The sequence below is a fragment of the Sesamum indicum genome, linkage group LG7, assembly GCF_026168435.1.
Source record: "Sesamum indicum cultivar Baizhima isolate 11 linkage group LG7, ASM2616843v1, whole genome shotgun sequence".
NCBI lineage: Eukaryota > Viridiplantae > Streptophyta > Magnoliopsida > Lamiales > Pedaliaceae > Sesamum > Sesamum indicum.
This window is the reverse complement of record NC_142663.1, coordinates 1,053,263-1,069,258: the sequence shown is the minus strand read 5'-3', so window position 1 is coordinate 1,069,258 and position 15,996 is coordinate 1,053,263. Positions and strand designations below refer to the sequence as shown.

General features: G+C 39.9%; 2 pseudogenes; both read left to right on the top strand.

Moving 5' to 3' along the window:
- Positions 1 to 3,982: 3,982 nt before the first annotated feature.
- Positions 3,983 to 8,849, top strand: LOC148787426 (uncharacterized; annotated as a pseudogene).
- A 1,086-nt stretch (positions 8,850 to 9,935) lies between these two features.
- On the top strand, positions 9,936 to 14,525 carry LOC148787425 (uncharacterized; annotated as a pseudogene).
- Positions 14,526 to 15,996: the final 1,471 nt, after the last annotated feature.

Below are 15,996 nucleotides of genomic sequence, written 5' to 3'. Positions count from 1 at the left end.
CCGGAATGAAGTCAATTTGATGTTCTATCCCTCGAATGGGTGGCAAACCTGGTGGCATCTCATCCGGAAAGACATCTTCATAATCCTGCAAAAGAGATGTAACAACACTAGGCAAAGAAGAGGTTAGGTCGTTAGAATTCAACATGGCCTCTTTGTACACAAGTACTATGAGGTTTTGTCGAGAAAACAAAGCTTCCTTGATTTCACTCTTCCTAGCAACTAGTAAACTCTCTTTCTCTTCTTTTTCCCTCTCCTTTTTCTTTCTTCTCGCAACTTTGCTTTCTTTTTCTCCCTCTTTTGAATCTTTCATTCTTTTTTCACTCTCATTTTCACTTTCTTCTTTTCCTTTCTCTTTCCTTTTCTCACACTCTCTTTTCTTTTCTCTCAAGATTTGATCTTGCAAAATTTGTTTTGGTGTCATCGGATTGAGAGTTATTGATTCTTCTCGAAGCACAAAAGAGTAACGATTTTGGAATCCATCATGTGTTACATGCCTATCAAACTGCCATGGTCTTCCCAACAGTATGTGGCATGCTTTCATTGGTACAACATCACATAAAACCTCATCCTTATATCTTCCAATTGAAAAAAATACCTTTACTTGCTTGGTCACCTTCAGCTCTCCACACTCATTCAACCATTGAAGCTTGTACGGGTGGTGGTGCTTGAAAGTAGGTAGACTTAATTTTTGAACCAATTCAGTACTTGCCACATTGCAACAACTTCCACCATCAATAATCATACTACATACCTTTCCATGAACTTGACAGCGTGTATGGAACAGGTTTTCTCTTTGGCAATTATCTTCCTCCAACATCTGAGCACTAAGGGTTCTTCTAGTAACAAGCAATTCTCCTTCTTCGGCATACTCTCCATCACCATCTTCTTTTGATGATTCCTCTTTGTCGGTGATTTCTTCCTCGGTTTCCAACTCTCCATGATTGTTGAAGATCATTGTACGTCGGTTAGGACACTCACTTGCTATGTGTCCTTTTTCCTTGGCACTTGAAACACTTTATATCACGATTTCTTGAAGAATTGGGTTCAGGCTGTACCTTTTTGGTAGCAACTTTGTCATCATGTTTAGGATCTGCCTGCTTGAATCTTGATGTAGTAGGGGTGTCTTTCTTAGGGTTGTTCTTCCATGGACCGAATGCCGACGAGTTAGAAGTCTTCCTCAAATGTCCTCTTCGCTTGAGTTGTTGTTCCACCTTGATGGCTTGGTGTACCATCTCTTCCAGTAACATCGGCGATTTCCCGATTGAGCCCATGCAAGAAACGAGCCATAGTTGCTTCATTGTCCTCTATAATGTTAGTTCGAATCATGGCAATCTCCATCTCCTTGTAGTACTCATCAACACTTTTAGAACCTTGAGTAAGACATTGGAGATGGTTGTGAAGCTCACGACGATAATAGGATGGAACGAACCTTCTCCTCATGGTTGCTCTCATCTCTTCCCATGTTGTGATGGGACGTTCACCATTCCTAACCCGTTCCTTTTGCATCTGATCCCACCAAACAAGAGCATAATCAGTAAACTCAAGGGCTGCGAGTTTTACCTTTTTACTGTCCGAGTAGTTGTGGCATGAAAAGATTTGCTCGACACGCATCTCCCACTCTAAATACACTTCGGGATCACTCTTTCCTTTAAATGAAGTAATGGTGACCTTAACTCCTCCTAGGCCACCGTCTTCTTCTCTAGGTCGTCTCGGTCTATCTCTTGGCCGATTCAATCTTCTTGGCCGAATGTCCTCATATTCTTCTCCATCGCTTGGATCCTCCAAATACTCATTATAAATAGGGGGTTGAGGACGTGGATTTACAACATGTCTTTGATTTGTAGCTCTTGGACCGGCTACTTGATTCTCTACTTGATCCAATCTTTCATGAAGTCCTTCTAGTTTACGGTCAAGCAACTTCTCAAAGTGGCTTACTAAGGCTTGCATATGGAATGCATCGACCCCACCTTGCATCGTTTGTCCCGAGTTGTTGTCATCACTTGCTTGAGCAATTCCTTTATCTCGATTTTCTGCCATTTAGTAAAATGTTTTTTTTTTTTTTTTGTGTATTTATAGGAACCTCACCAAATTCTTGCCACATTCTTTTTTTTTCTCTCTTTATTTTTCCCCTCGTGATAGGAATATCAAGGGCGTCCAACAAGCAAAAGAAATTCAAGATCCAATGGACCAAGATTTAACCATTGGAAGTGGGCCAATGACAAGAGAAAGGTTGAAGAGAAACGTGCTGAATTTGTCAAGCAAATCCATGAAAAGGTCAAAAGTAATATTGAGAGAATGACTCAACAGTACATGAACCGAGCGAACAAGGGAAGGAAACGAGTTATCTTTGAACCGGGAGACTTAGTATGGTTGCATCTTAGAAAAGAGAGGTTTCCCGACAAAAGGAAGTCCAAGCTCATGCCAAGAGGGGATGGACCATTCCGAGTCCTTGAAAGAATTAATGACAATTCTTACAAACTTGATTTACCTGGTCAGTATGGAGTAAGTGCTACTTTTAATGTTTCTGATCTTTCTCCTTTTTATGATGCAGATAATGAAGAGTCGAGGACGACTCCTTTTCAAGAAGGGGAGGATGATAGGAATATCAAGGGCGTCCAACAAGCAAAAGAAATTCAAGATCCAATGGACCAAGATTTAACCATTGGAAGTGGGCCAATGACAAGAGAAAGGTTGAAGAGAATGCAAGAAGTAATTCAAGCCCAATCCAACTTAGTCCTTGCTAATGGGATCAAGTCACAATCGGAGGCCCAACATGTGAGCTTAATTTCATTAATTCAAGCCCAAGGAAGCCCACAATAGGAGCCCAACTCGTCCAAGTGCAGCCATGTGGTCAAAAGAGACCTTTCAACTACATTCAAAGTGCATTTATACACCAATTCTCGGATTCACATGGTCATGCATGGGTTTTACTCGGTTATGACCAAGAATGCATAGTTTTTAGTTATTTTTGACCAAGTATTGAATGTACGTCCACCAAGGAGTCACTTGGGGATATGAAAGGTTAATTTGGAAGTGTTTTAGGCCTATAAAAGGCACATACCAACCATGCATGTGGGATACGATCGAAATATTCAAGAATTGATCTAGTTTATAAAATATTGAGTTTCTCTTACTTTGGAGAGTTATACACTTGTTTTAGCTTTTGTGAAACCTTTGCTTTGTCAATCTAGTCTATTAGATTGGTGATTCAAATTCACATAGCCTCCAATTCGTGCTCGACCCAAGTGTGTCGTTGTGTGGATTGGTTTACTCGTGCTCGTGGTTGGTTGAATGTTCTAAGTAGTAGGTCACGTTCATATAACGTGGTTGACTATTTACATTCCTCAGGTCACGAACCACTTTATCCATTTCTAGCCTACGCCGTAAAGATCGGGCCACCCATGATCAATACCATATCATGTGGTATCAGAGCCTAAGTTGATACGGTAGGCTTTCTTTATTTCATTTGATTTACCTTGAATCTTTTATCTACCACCACAATCTTCCGTACCTCCCCCCTATTGTTATATTTAAAAAAACAAAAGAAAAACAGCAAAAAGAAAAGCTCAAAAAAAAAAAAAGGAGAGCAGCAAAAAAAAAATATAGAAACAAAAAAAAAAAATCATTCATCACTTTACTTTGCTATTATCTTTGTAAGCCAATTGGTCTTCATTTCCCCAGTTATACCGAACTTCTTTAGACCTTTCTCTAGCTACGGGTGAGTGTAAAGCGTCCACATACGCATACTTGGTTGAGAAAAGAATTGGCATTTGTGTTTGAGTCACTAGATAAAGCATGAGTTTCACAAGAGCTTAGATTAGAGAGTGTTGAGTGAAGTGAGACTATTATTGAGGGCCAAAAGTGTGAGCCTATTAAGTGAGGAGTGAAACACGAGGGGAAAAATAAAGAGAGAAAAAAAGAGTGTGGCAAGAATTTGGTAAGGTTCCTATAAAAACACAAAAAAAAAAAAACATTTTACTAAATGACAGAAAATCGAGATAAAGGAGTTGCTCAAGCAAGTGATGACAACAAATCGGGACAAACGATGCAAGGTGGGGTCGATGCATTCCATATGCAAGCCTTAGTAAGCCACTTTGAGAAGTTGCTTGACCGTAAACTAGAAGGACTTCATGAAAGATTGGATCAAGTAGAGAATCAAGTAGCCGGTCCAAGAGCTACAAATCAAAGACATGCTGTAAATCCACGTCCTCAACCCCCTATTTATAATGAGTATTTGGAGGATCCAAGCGATGGAGAAGAATATGAGGACATTCGGCCAAGAAGATTGAATCGGCCAAGAGATAGACCGAGACGACCTAGAGAAGAAGACGGTGGCCTAGGAGGAGTTAAGGTCACCATTCCTTCATTTAAAGGAAAGAGTGATCCCGAAGTGTATTTAGAGTGGGAGATGCGTGTCGAGCATATCTTTTCATGCCACAACTACTCGGAGAGTAAAAAGGTAAAACTCGCAGCCCTTGAGTTTACTGATTATGCTCTTGTTTGGTGGGATCAAATGCAAAAGGAACGGGTTAGGAATGGTGAACGTCCCATCACAACATGGGAAGAGATGAGAGCAACCATGAGAAGAAGGTTCGTTCCATCCTATTATCGTCGTGAGCTTCACAACCATCTCCAACGTCTTACTCAAGGTTCTAAAAGTGTTGATGAGTACTACAAGGAGATGGAGATTGCCATGATTCGAACTAACATTATAGAGGACAATGAAGCAACTATGGCTCGTTTCTTGCATGGGCTCAATCGGGAAATCGCCGATGTTGTGGAGATGCACCACTATGTAGAACTTGAAGAGATGGTACACCAAGCCATCAAGGTGGAACAACAACTCAAGCGAAGAGGACATTTGAGGAAGACTTCTAACTCGTCGGCATTCGGTCCATGGAAGAACAACCCTAAGAAAGACACCCCTACTACATCAAGATTCAAGCAGGCAGATCCTAAACATGATGACAAAGTTGCTACCAAAAAGGTACAGCCTGAGCCCAATTCTTCAAGAAATCGTGATATAAAGTGTTTCAAGTGCCAAGGAAAATGACACATAGCAAGTGAGTGTCCTAACCGACGTACAATGATCTTCAACAATCATGGAGAGTTGGAAACCGAGGAAGAAATCATCGACAAAGAGGAATCATCAAAAGAAGATGGTGATGGAGAGTATGCCGAAGAAGGAGAATTGCTTGTTACTAGAAGAACCCTTAGTGGCCAGATGTTGGAGGAAGATAATTGCCAAAGAGAAAACTTGTTCCATACACGCTGTCAAGTTCATAGAAAGGTATGTAGTATGATTATTGATGGTGGAAGTTGTTGCAATGTGGCAAGTACTGAATTGGTTCAAAAATTAAGTCTACCTACTTTTAAGCACCACCGCCCGTACAAGCTTCAATGGTTGAATGAGTGTGGAGAGCTGAAGGTGACCAAGCAAGTAAAGGTATTTTTTTCAATTGGAAGATATAAGGATGAGGTTTTATGTGATGTTGTACCAATGAAAGCATGCCACATACTGTTGGGAAGACCATGGCAGTTTGATAGGCAAGTAACACATGATGGATTCCAAAATCGTTACTCTTTTGTGCTTCGAGAAGAATCAATAACTCTCAATCCGATGACACCAAAACAAATTTTGCAAGATCAAATCTTGAGAGAAAAGAAAAGAGAGTGTGAGAAAAGGAAAGAGAAAGGAAAAGAAGAAAGTGAAAATGAGAGTGAAAAAAGAATGAAAGATTCAAAAGAGGGAGAAAAAGAGAGCAAAGTTGCGAGAAGAAAGAAAAAGGAGAGGGAAAAAGAAGAGAAAGAGAGTTTACTAGTTGCTAGGAAGAGTGAAATCAAGGAAGCTTTGTTTTCTCGACAAAACCTCATAGTACTTGTGTACAAAGAGGCTATGTTGAATTCTTACGACCTAACCTCTTCTTTGCCTAGTGTTGTTACATCTCTTTTGCAGGATTATGAAGATGTCTTTCCGGATGAGATGCCACCAGGTTTGCCACCCATTCGAGGGATAGAACATCAAATTGACTTCATTCCGGGAGCATCCTTGCCAAACCGCCCAGCATATCGTACCAATCCCGAAGAAACCAAAGAGATTCAAAGGCAAATCCAAGAATGGATGGCCAAAGGTTATGTGAAGGAGAGCCTTAGTCCTTGTGCCGTTCCGGTGTTGCTCGTACCTAAGAAGGATGGCACATGGCGGATGTGTGTCGATTGTCGAACCATTAACAACATAACGATAAGATATCGCCACCCTATTCCTAGGATAGACGATATGCTTGATGAGTTAAATGGTTCAACTATCTTTTCTAAAATTGATTTAAAAAGTGGTTATCATCAAATTAGAATAAAAGAAGGAGATGAGTGGAAAACCGCTTTCAAAAAAAAGCATGGGCTTTATGAGTGGTTAGTTATGACATTTGGACTTAGTAATGCACCTAGTACATGTATGAGATTGATGAATCAAGTTTTGCGTGCATTTATAGGCAAATTTGTGGTTGTGTACTTTGATGACATCCTTGTTTATAGTAGGACTTTGGAAGAGCATGTAACACATTTAAAACAAGTCCTAGAGGTTCTAAGAAAGGAATGGTTGTTTGGAAACTTGAAAAAGTGTGACTTTTGCACTAACAAAGTTATTTTCCTTGGTTTTGTTGTAAGTAGTGAAGGAAACACAGTTGACGAAGAAAAGGTCAAAGCTATTCAAGATTGGCCAACCCCCACCACTATTGGAGAAGTGAGGAGCTTTCACGGCCTCGCAAGCTTTTATAGGCGATTTGTGAAGGACTTTAGCACCATGGCAGCCCATTGAACGAGTTAACCAAGAAAAATGTTCCATTCAAGTGGGGAAACGCACAAGAGAAAGCCTTTCAAGCTATAAAAGAGAAGCTTACCCATGCATCTTTGCTAGCCCTTCCCGACTTTGGTAAGACTTTTGAAATTGAATGTGATGCAAGTGGGATTGGCATAGGAGGAGTTCTTATGCAAGGAGGTAGGCCGGTTGCATATTTTAGTGAGAAATTAAGTGGGCCAACACTTAACTACCCTACATATGACAAGGAGCTTTATGCATTGGTTAGAGTATTGGAAACTTGGCAACATTATTTGTGGCCAAAAGAGTTTGTAATACATTCTGATCATGAAGCACTCAAGTATATTAAAAGTCAAAGCAAGCTTAGCCGTCGACATGCAAAGTGGGTAGAGTTTATTGAGTCATTTCCATATGTGATCAAGCACAAGAAAGGTAAGGAGAACATTGTTGCTGATGCACTTTCAAGAAGGTATGTTTTACTTTCAATAATGGATGCTAAAATTCTTGGTTTTGAGCTCATCAAAGATTTGTATGCTAATGATGTTGATTTTGGTAAAGTGTTTGGAAATTCTATTTGCATGATGGATTTTTATTTCGAGCCAACCAGCTTTGTGTTCCTAATTGTTCTATTCGTTCATTATTGTTAAAGGAAGCACATTCTGGGGGTTTGATGGGTCACTTTGGTATTTCTAAAACTTTGGGAGTCTTGAGCGAACACTTTTATTGGCAAAAGATGCGTAGAGATGTTGAAAAGTTTGTGGGAAAATGCATAGTTTGTCATAAGGCAAAGTCAAAGCTTAATCCCCATGGATTGTACATGCGGGCCCTATTCCTAGTGTACCTTGGGAAGATATTTCAATGGACTTTGTTTTGGGATTACCTAGGTCTAAGAGGGGGAGAGATTCTATTTTTGTTGTTGTAGACAGGTTTTCCAAAATGGCACACTTTATAGCATGCCATAAAGTTGATGATGCCTCTAATATTGCTAATCTTTTCTTTCAGGAAATTGTGAGGCTTCATGGTATGCCAAGGACTATAGTGTCCGATCGAGATGCCAAGTTCCTTAGCTACTTTTGGAAAACTTTGTGGGGCAAGCTTGGAACTAAGTTGCTTTTCTCTACTGCTTGCCATCCACAAACCGATGGGCAAACTGAGGTGGTCAATAGGACACTTTCGACATTGTTGAGAACAATTGTGAAAAAGAACTTAAGGAGTTGGGAAGAGTGTCTACCGCATGTCGAGTTTGCGTACAATAGGGCTATCCACTCCACTACTAAGTTTTCACCCTTTCAGATTGTTTATGGTTTTAATCCTCTTGCACCTATTGATTTAATTCCCTTGCCTTTGCAGGAGAGAGTAAATATGGATGGAAAGAAACGTGCTGAATTTGTCAAGCAAATCCATGAAAAGGTCAAAAGTAATATTGAGATAATGACTCAACAGTACATGAACCGAGCGAACAAGGGAAGGAAACGAGTTATCTTTGAACCGGGAGACTTAGTATGGTTGCATCTTAGAAAAGAGAGGTTTCCCGACAAAAGGAAGTCCAAGCTCATGCCAAGAGGGGATGGACCATTCCGAGTCCTTGAAAGAATTAATGACAATTCTTACAAACTTGATTTACCTGGTCAGTATGGAGTAAGTGCTACTTTTAATGTTTCTGATCTTTCTCCTTTTTATGATGCAGATAATGAAGAGTCGAGGACGACTCCTTTTCAAGAAGGGGAGGATGATAGGAATATCAAGGGCGTCCAACAAGCAAAAGAAATTCAAGATCCAATGGACCAAGATTTAACCATTGGAAGTGGGCCAATGACAAGAGAAAGGTTGAAGAGAATGCAAGAAGTAATTCAAGCCCAATCCAACTTAGTCCTTGCTAATGGGATCAAGTCACAATCGGAGGCCCAACATGTGAGCTTAATTTCATTAATTCAAGCCCAAGGAAGCCCACAATAGGAGCCCAACTCGTCCAAGTGCAGCCATGTGGTCAAAAGAGACCTTTCAACTACATTCAAAGTGCATTTATACACCAATTCTCGGATTCACATGGTCATGCATGGGTTTTACTCGGTTATGACCAAGAATGCATAGTTTTTAGTTATTTTTGACCAAGTATTGAATGTACGTCCACCAAGGAGTCACTTGGGGATATGAAAGGTTAATTTGGAAGTGTTTTAGGCCTATAAAAGGCACATACCAACCATGCATGTGGGATACGATCGAAATATTCAAGAATTGATCTAGTTTATAAAATATTGAGTTTCTCTTACTTTGGAGAGTTATACACTTGTTTTAGCTTTTGTGAAACCTTTGCTTTGTCAATCTAGTCTATTAGATTGGTGATTCAAATTCACATAGCCTCCAATTCGTGCTCGACCCAAGTGTGTCGTTGTGTGGATTGGTTTACTCGTGCTCGTGGTTGGTTGAATGTTCTAAGTAGTAGGTCACGTTCATATAACGTGGTTGACTATTTACATTCCTCAGGTCACGAACCACTTTATCCATTTCTAGCCTACGCCGTAAAGATCGGGCCACCCATGGTCAATACCATATCATGTGGTATCAGAGCCTAAGTTGATACGGTAGACTTTCTTTATTTCATTTGATTTACCTTGAATCTTTTATCTACCACCACAATCTTCCGTACCTCCCCCCTATTGTTATATTTAAAAAAACAAAAGAAAAACAGCAAAAAGAAAAGCTCAAAAAAAAAAAAAGGAGAGCAACAAAAAAAAAATATAGAAACAAAAAAAAAAATCGTTCATCACTTTACTTGGCTATTATCTTTGTAAGCCAATTGGTCTTCATTTCCCCAGTTATACCGAACTGCTTTAGACCTTTCTCTAGCTACGGGTGAGTGTAAAGCGTCCACATACGCATACTTGGTTGAGAAAAGAATTGGCATTTGTGTTTGAGTCACTAGATAAAGCATTGAGTTTCACAAGAGCTTAGATTAGAGAGTGTTGAGTGAAGTGAGACTATTATTGAGGGCCAAAAGTGTGAGCCTATTAAGTGAGGAGTGAAACACGAGGAGAAAAATAAAGAGAGAAAAAAAGAGTGTGGCAAGCATTTGGTGAGGTTCCTATAAAAACACAAAAAAAAAAATAAAATATTTTACTAAATGACAGAAAATCGAGATAAAGGAGTTGCTCAAGCAAGTGATGACAACAACTCGGGACAAACGATGCAAGGTGGGGTCGATGCATTCCATATGCAAGCCTTAGTAAGCCACTTTGAGAAGTTGCTTGACCGTAAACTAGAAGGACTTCATGAAAGATTGGATCAAGTAGAGAATCAAGTAGCCGGTCCAAGAGCTACAAATCAAAGACATGCTGTAAATCCACGTCCTCAACCCCCTATTTATAATGAGTATTTGGAGGATCCAAGCGATGGAGAAGAATATGAGGACATTCGGCCAAGAAGATTGAATCGGCCAAGAGATAGACCGAGACGACCTAGAGAAGAAGACGGTGGCCTAGGAGGAGTTAAGGTCACCATTCCTTCATTTAAAGGAAAGAGTGATCCCGAAGTGTATTTAGAGTGGGAGATGCGTGTCGAGCAAATCTTTTCATGCCACAACTACTCGGAGAGTAAAAAGGTAAAACTCGCAGCCCTTGAGTTTACTGATTATGCTCTTGTTTGGTGGGATCAAATGCAAAAGGAACGGGTTAGGAATGGTGAACGTCCCATCACAACATGGGAAGAGATGAGAGCAACCATGAGGAGAAGGTTCGTTCCATCCTATTATCGTCGTGAGCTTCACAACCATCTCCAACGTCTTACTCAAGGTTCTAAAAGTGTTGATGAGTACTACAAGGAGATGGAGATTGCCATGATTCGAACTAACATTATAGAGGACAATGAAGCAACTATGGCTCGTTTCTTGCATGGGCTCAATCGGGAAATCGCCGATGTTGTGGAGATGCACCACTATGTAGAACTTGAAGAGATGGTACACCAAGCCATCAAGGTGGAACAACAACTCAAGCGAAGAGGACATTTGAGGAAGACTTCTAACTCGTCGGCATTCGGTCCATGGAAGAACAACCCTAAGAAAGACACCCCTACTACATCAAGATTCAAGCAGGCAGATCCTAAACATGATGACAAAGTTGCTACCAAAAAGGTACAGCCTGAGCCCAATTCTTCAAGAAATCGTGATATAAAGTGTTTCAAGTGCCAAGGAAAATGACACATAGCAAGTGAGTGTCCTAACCGACGTACAATGATCTTCAACAATCATGGAGAGTTGGAAACCGAGGAAGAAATCATCGACAAAGAGGAATCATCAAAAGAAGATGGTGATGGAGAGTATGCCGAAGAAGGAGAATTGCTTGTTACTAGAAGAACCCTTAGTGGCCAGATGTTGGAGGAAGATAATTGCCAAAGAGAAAACTTGTTCCATACACGCTGTCAAGTTCATAGAAAGGTATGTAGTATGATTATTGATGGTGGAAGTTGTTGCAATGTGGCAAGTACTGAATTGGTTCAAAAATTAAGTCTACCTACTTTCAAGCACCACCGCCCGTACAAGCTTCAATGGTTGAATGAGTGTGGAGAGCTGAAGGTGACCAAGCAAGTAAAGGTATTTTTTTCAATTGGAAGATATAAGGATGAGGTTTTATGTGATGTTGTACCAATGAAAGCATGCCACATACTGTTGGGAAGACCATGGCAGTTTGATAGGCAAGTAACACATGATGGATTCCAAAATCGTTACTCTTTTGTGCTTCGAGAAGAATCAATAACTCTCAATCCGATGACACCAAAACAAATTTTGCAAGATCAAATCTTGAGAGAAAAGAAAAGAGAGTGTGAGAAAAGGAAAGAGAAAGGAAAAGAAGAAAGTGAAAATGAGAGTGAAAAAAGAATGAAAGATTCAAAAGAGGGAGAAAAAGAGAGCAAAGTTGCGAGAAGAAAGAAAAAGGAGAGGGAAAAAGAAGAGAAAGAGAGTTTACTAGTTGCTAGGAAGAGTGAAATCAAGGAAGCTTTGTTTTCTCGACAAAACCTCATAGTACTTGTGTACAAAGAGGCTATGTTGAATTCTTACGACCTAACCTCTTCTTTGCCTAGTGTTGTTACATCTCTTTTGCAGGATTATGAAGATGTCTTTCCGGATGAGATGCCACCAGGTTTGCCACCCATTCGAGGGATAGAACATCAAATTGACTTCATTCCGGGAGCATCCTTGCCAAACCGCCCAGCATATCGTACCAATCCCGAAGAAACCAAAGAGATTCAAAGGCAAATCCAAGAATGGATGGCCAAAGGTTATGTGAAGGAGAGCCTTAGTCCTTGTGCCGTTCCGGTGTTGCTCGTACCTAAGAAGGATGGCACATGGCGGATGTGTGTCGATTGTCGAACCATTAACAACATAACGATAAGATATCGCCACCCTATTCCTAGGATAGACGATATGCTTGATGAGTTAAATGGTTCAACTATCTTTTCTAAAATTGATTTAAAAAGTGGTTATCATCAAATTAGAATAAAAGAAGGAGATGAGTGGAAAACCGCTTTCAAAAAAAAGCATGGGCTTTATGAGTGGTTAGTTATGACATTTGGACTTAGTAATGCACCTAGTACATGTATGAGATTGATGAATCAAGTTTTGCGTGCATTTATAGGCAAATTTGTGGTTGTGTACTTTGATGACATCCTTGTTTATAGTAGGACTTTGGAAGAGCATGTAACACATTTAAAACAAGTCCTAGAGGTTCTAAGAAAGGAATGGTTGTTTGGAAACTTGAAAAAGTGTGACTTTTGCACTAACAAAGTTATTTTCCTTGGTTTTGTTGTAAGTAGTGAAGGAAACACAGTTGACGAAGAAAAGGTCAAAGCTATTCAAGATTGGCCAACCCCCACCACTATTGGAGAAGTGAGGAGCTTTCACGGCCTCGCAAGCTTTTATAGGCGATTTGTGAAGGACTTTAGCACCATGGCAGCCCATTGAACGAGTTAACCAAGAAAAATGTTCCATTCAAGTGGGGAAACGCACAAGAGAAAGCCTTTCAAGCTATAAAAGAGAAGCTTACCCATGCATCTTTGCTAGCCCTTCCCGACTTTGGTAAGACTTTTGAAATTGAATGTGATGCAAGTGGGATTGGCATAGGAGGAGTTCTTATGCAAGGAGGTAGGCCGGTTGCATATTTTAGTGAGAAATTAAGTGGGCCAACACTTAACTACCCTACATATGACAAGGAGCTTTATGCATTGGTTAGAGTATTGGAAACTTGGCAACATTATTTGTGGCCAAAAGAGTTTGTAATACATTCTGATCATGAAGCACTCAAGTATATTAAAAGTCAAAGCAAGCTTAGCCGTCGACATGCAAAGTGGGTAGAGTTTATTGAGTCATTTCCATATGTGATCAAGCACAAGAAAGGTAAGGAGAACATTGTTGCTGATGCACTTTCAAGAAGGTATGTTTTACTTTCAATAATGGATGCTAAAATTCTTGGTTTTGAGCTCATCAAAGATTTGTATGCTAATGATGTTGATTTTGGTAAAGTGTTTGGAAATTCTATTTGCATGATGGATTTTTATTTCGAGCCAACCAGCTTTGTGTTCCTAATTGTTCTATTCGTTCATTATTGTTAAAGGAAGCACATTCTGGGGGTTTGATGGGTCACTTTGGTATTTCTAAAACTTTGGGAGTCTTGAGCGAACACTTTTATTGGCAAAAGATGCGTAGAGATGTTGAAAAGTTTGTGGGAAAATGCATAGTTTGTCATAAGGCAAAGTCAAAGCTTAATCCCCATGGATTGTACATGCGGGCCCTATTCCTAGTGTACCTTGGGAAGATATTTCAATGGACTTTGTTTTGGGATTACCTAGGTCTAAGAGGGGGAGAGATTCTATTTTTGTTGTTGTAGACAGGTTTTCCAAAATGGCACACTTTATAGCATGCCATAAAGTTGATGATGCCTCTAATATTGCTAATCTTTTCTTTCAGGAAATTGTGAGGCTTCATGGTATGCCAAGGACTATAGTGTCCGATCGAGATGCCAAGTTCCTTAGCTACTTTTGGAAAACTTTGTGGGGCAAGCTTGGAACTAAGTTGCTTTTCTCTACTGCTTGCCATCCACAAACCGATGGGCAAACTGAGGTGGTCAATAGGACACTTTCGACATTGTTGAGAACAATTGTGAAAAAGAACTTAAGGAGTTGGGAAGAGTGTCTACCGCATGTCGAGTTTGCGTACAATAGGGCTATCCACTCCACTACTAAGTTTTCACCCTTTCAGATTGTTTATGGTTTTAATCCTCTTGCACCTATTGATTTAATTCCCTTGCCTTTGCAGGAGAGAGTAAATATGGATGGAAAGAAACGTGCTGAATTTGTCAAGCAAATCCATGAAAAGGTCAAAAGTAATATTGAGATAATGACTCAACAGTACATGAACCGAGCGAACAAGGGAAGGAAACGAGTTATCTTTGAACCGGGAGACTTAGTATGGTTGCATCTTAGAAAAGAGAGGTTTCCCGACAAAAGGAAGTCCAAGCTCATGCCAAGAGGGGATGGACCATTCCGAGTCCTTGAAAGAATTAATGACAATTCTTACAAACTTGATTTACCTGGTCAGTATGGAGTAAGTGCTACTTTTAATGTTTCTGATCTTTCTCCTTTTTATGATGCAGATAATGAAGAGTCGAGGACGACTCCTTTTCAAGAAGGGGAGGATGATAGGAATATCAAGGGCGTCCAATAAGCAAAAGAAATTCAAGATCCAATGGACCAAGATTTAACCATTGGAAGTGGGCCAATGACAAGAGAAAGGTTGAAGAGAATGCAAGAAGTAATTCAAGCCCAATCCAACTTAGTCCTTGCTAATGGGATCAAGTCACAATCGGAGGCCCAACATGTGAGCTTAATTTCATTAATTCAAGCCCAAGGAAGCCCACAATAGGAGCCCAACTCGTCCAAGTGCAGCCATGTGGTCAAAAGAGACCTTTCAACTACATTCAAAGTGCATTTATACACCAATTCTCGGATTCACATGGTCATGCATGGGTTTTACTCGGTTATGACCAAGAATGCATAGTTTTTAGTTATTTTTGACCAAGTATTGAATGTACGTCCACCAAGGAGTCACTTGGGGATATGAAAGGTTAATTTGGAAGTGTTTTAGGCCTATAAAAGGCACATACCAACCATGCATGTGGGATACGATCGAAATATTCAAGAATTGATCTAGTTTATAAAATATTGAGTTTCTCTTACTTTGGAGAGTTATACACTTGTTTTAGCTTTTGTGAAACCTTTGCTTTGTCAATCTAGTCTATTAGATTGGTGATTCAAATTCACATAGCCTCCAATTCGTGCTCGACCCAAGTGTGTCGTTGTGTGGATTGGTTTACTCGTGCTCGTGGTTGGTTGAATGTTCTAAGTAGTAGGTCACGTTCATATAACGTGGTTGACTATTTACATTCCTCAGGTCACGAACCACTTTATCCATTTCTAGCCTACGCCGTAAAGATCGGGCCACCCATGGTCAATACCATATCATGTGGTATCAGAGCCTAAGTTGATACGGTAGACTTTCTTTATTTCATTTGATTTACCTTGAATCTTTTATCTACCACCACAATCTTCCGTACCTCCCCCCTATTGTTATATTTAAAAAAACAAAAGAAAAACAGCAAAAAGAAAAGCTCAAAAAAAAAAAAAGGAGAGCAACAAAAAAAAAATATAGAAACAAAAAAAAAAAATCGTTCATCACTTTACTTGGCTATTATCTTTGTAAGCCAATTGGTCTTCATTTCCCCAGTTATACCGAACTGCTTTAGACCTTTCTCTAGCTACGGGTGAGTGTAAAGCGTCCACATACGCATACTTGGTTGAGAAAAGAATTGGCATTTGTGTTTGAGTCACTAGATAAAGCATTGAGTTTCACAAGAGCTTAGATTAGAGAGTGTTGAGTGAAGTGAGACTATTATTGAGGGCCAAAAGTGTGAGCCTATTAAGTGAGGAGTGAAACACGAGGAGAAAAATAAAGAGAGAAAAAAAGAGTGTGGCAAGCATTTGGTGAGGTTCCTATAAAAACACAAAAAAAAAAATAAAATATTTTACTAAATGACAGAAAATCGAGATAAAGGAGTTGCTCAAGCAAGTGATGACAACAACTCGGGACAAACGATGCAAGGTGGGGTCGATGCATTCCATATGCAAGCCTTAGTAAG